At 47.9% G+C, this 3255-nt stretch overlaps 1 pseudogene; it reads left to right on the forward strand.

Moving 5' to 3' along the window:
- Positions 1-926: 926 nt before the first annotated feature.
- Positions 927-2198, forward strand: LOC144827687 (suppressor of cytokine signaling 5-like; annotated as a pseudogene).
- The last annotated feature ends 1057 nt before the right edge of the window (positions 2199-3255 follow it).

Raw genomic sequence — 3255 nt, forward strand, 5'->3', positions numbered from 1 at the left:
GAGGTTGTAAAACATGGGGGCAAAAAATGGAGACACTGCATAAACCCCTTTTTTCTCACAGGCTGTAATTAATACAGTAAGCTCTGCTGCTCCTGTTTAGAAACATAACGTTACTGGAGTGCCTTTGTAAGAAATGGGGTTTTTGGTTGACTGAGGAAATAGAAACTCAAACACACCTAGGAGGTCACATCTTGGACCCCATTTTCTCAAACAATACGGAAATAAAGGTATCTACTCCATAGCCAATACCCTGGTCAGATCACTATCTTATCCAATGTACAGTACCCTCCCACAGAAAGAGACCAAAACAACAACCCAAGGAATTCACGAGTAGGAAGTGGAACAATTTTAACACCAACAGCCTCATCAGAGCACTGATGGAAGATAGGCCTACACTAGATAAGGACATCAATCTAGCAAACAGGACTCTTGAATCATGGATTACAGATGCACTAGACAAGGTAGCACCTTTGAGCACCCTAGGAGATAAAAGATAACAGCACCTTGGTTTAACGACAAATTAAAGATGGCGAAAACAAAATGTAAGAGAATTGAGCGAATACGGAGGAAGGAGTCCTGTAGTACATCCAAAAATAACTATAAAGTGGAATTAAAGCACTACCACGCATTAGTAAGTAAGTAAATACTTTATTCAGTATTCTTTGTTAGAAACCATAAAAGTTACGTACATGAATCTGAATTCGGGGATGGTCTTTGGTCTTTGGACTGCTGGCATGGAGAGCTCCTGCAGACGGTAGATGATGCCAAAACGAAGCCGCTCCTGAGGGCTCTGGAGGATGCCAGCTGTTCAGGGATGGCGCTGACTAATGTTCCAAACTGCTTCTGACATTCTGCTCCCCGCCCTGCCTGCATCACCAGGTGATGCTGCCTTCCCTAGACTTCATTACCAGGCTGGCTGCCAAGACATGTCCCAACCGAGCGGGGCTGGCGATCAAGACAAAGACAACAGAGGGGCGAGACCTAAAATCAGGGAGAGCCGGTCTGAAGAGAGGAAGGAGGAGGCCAGCAGGCATAGCAAGAAGAACAAGACTCCAAGAAAGGGTGCTGAGAAGGGTAGGGATCTCTCAGCGAGGGACAGACAGCCTTTTAGAGAAGAAAGCAGAGGTTCACTACAGGAGCTTGACTCTGAGCTTCCCAGCAGGTCACTGAGGCAGAAGATACAGGATGCAGTGGGTCAGTGCTTTCCCATCAAGAGCAGCAGCAATGGACCCTCTCCTGATCTATCGTCCTCTCACCGCAAGATCCACCTGAGTGAGCTGATGCTGGATAAATGTCCCTTTGCTGCTGGCTCAGACTTAGCACAGAAGTGGCACCTAATAAAGCAGCACACCGTGCCAGTATCACAAGCAGGAGCTGTGACGGAGAGCCCCACTCTGGTGGAAGATGAAGAGGACAGGCTGAGGGAGAGGAGGAGGATTAGCATTGAGCATAGTGTGGACCCACCACCCGATGCACAGATCCACACTTTTGAGGTGACTGCTCAGATCAATCCTCTCTACAAACTGCACCCTGAATTGGCGCACGGCATGAATGAACTGGCAGGAGACAATCAAGCCACTCTTCAGGCTGGCCAAGAGAAATGTGCACCAGAGTCTAGCCCCCAGAGGCAGAGCTCCATGGAAAGGCAAGAGCCAAAGGATGGGCTGCGGGCGCACACCCAGGTTGACTACATCCACTGCTTGGTTCCTGACCTGCTGCAAATCACCAACCTGCCCTGCTATTGAGGGGTGATGGACCGCTACGAAGCTGAAGCCTTATTGGAAGGCAAGCCAGAGGGCAACTTCTTGCTTCGGAACTTAGCCAAGGAGGACTACCTCTTCTCAGTCAGCTTCCGCCGCTATAGCCGCTCTCTGCATGCCCGCATTGAGCAGTGGAACCACAACTTTAGCTTTGATGTCCATGACCCCAACGTCTTCAACGCCCCTACTGTGACAGGTCTACTGGAGCACTACAAGGACCCAAATGCCTGCATGTTCTTCGAGCCGCTGCTGTCCAGCCCCAATGGCCGGACCTTTCCATTCAGCCTATAGCACCTCTGCCGAGCTGTTGTAGCAAGCCGCACCACTTACGATGGCATGGAGTGCCTGCCCATCCCTAGTGCTCTAAAGGCCTATCTGAAGGAATACCATTACAAGCAGAAGGTGCGAGTGAGGAGGCTTGATGCCCAATGGGACTAGTGGTGGGGTGAGAACGACCCTGCCAGTCAGGGATGTCATTGGCAGGATCCTTCCCACAAATCTTGCTGCAGGTGAACATTGTCCGCTTGGCCATTCAGAGCACCAGGCAGATTTCTACTGGAAACATTTTGCGCATCCTATTCCGAACACTAGTCCTTTTCAGTTTTGCGCATGAGGAACGCAACGTGACAAGCCGGATGAGTTGTTCTTGTTTTTGTTTTGTCTGTACACTTGTGGGCGAGGAACAGCTTATGTAATAACAAGGAAGCACCCTAACGTCACTCCACGCCTGCGCTCTGCGCAGCAGAAGCGCACGTGTCATGGGTGAGTGCGTGTGGGCCACACATCAATGACTCGCTGCACTGGAACTCCAGGTCTTTTTTTTTTCTTTTCATTTGCCACATGGCCTTGCTGTTCATCCAAGTGACTTTTCATTAATTATCTGTAGAAATGCACAAGAGTTTAGATGCTCTCCGCTAGCAGGTGGGAGTGGACTTCTGAAGGAACAAGGTAATCTATGCGTGATTCCAAGCCCCGAGCCCCATAACCCGGAGCTGGTGCCATTGGGTGGACTAAATGTACCTGGGAGAAGTGGTTCTAATCTTCATTTCTCTCCTGGGGCTAGCAGGGCACACCTTCCTCTGTTTCCCCTCACGGTTAACTACAAGTCAAGTCAAGTCAAGTCAAAGAAACTTTATTCGGTGATTAAAAAACACCATAAAAGCACACTCAAATATACATAGTAAAAAGTCATTAAACATTTCAAGATTCTTTGTACGGTAGATTTACAAAACATAAATACAACAATATGGCCATATTTAACACTTAAAAATTGGAATAAAAGCATTTCAATCTTCTCCTCTAGTAAGCCTTAAACGAAGTGCTACCTTGATAAAATTCATAATGCTACACAGTGTTAAGGGTTCCGCAGCTTTCTTGTAAGAATACTAGTGCCTCCCTAGCATGGATCAAATTAGCTTTTTTCAAAAGGCTTACAAGGAATCTGCGTCTGGGCATTGAGTAAAAGGGGCAGAGTAAAACAAAGTGAAGGGAGTCC

Source organism: Lissotriton helveticus, chromosome 4_1 (genome assembly GCF_964261635.1).
Source record: "Lissotriton helveticus chromosome 4_1, aLisHel1.1, whole genome shotgun sequence".
NCBI lineage: Eukaryota > Metazoa > Chordata > Amphibia > Caudata > Salamandridae > Lissotriton > Lissotriton helveticus.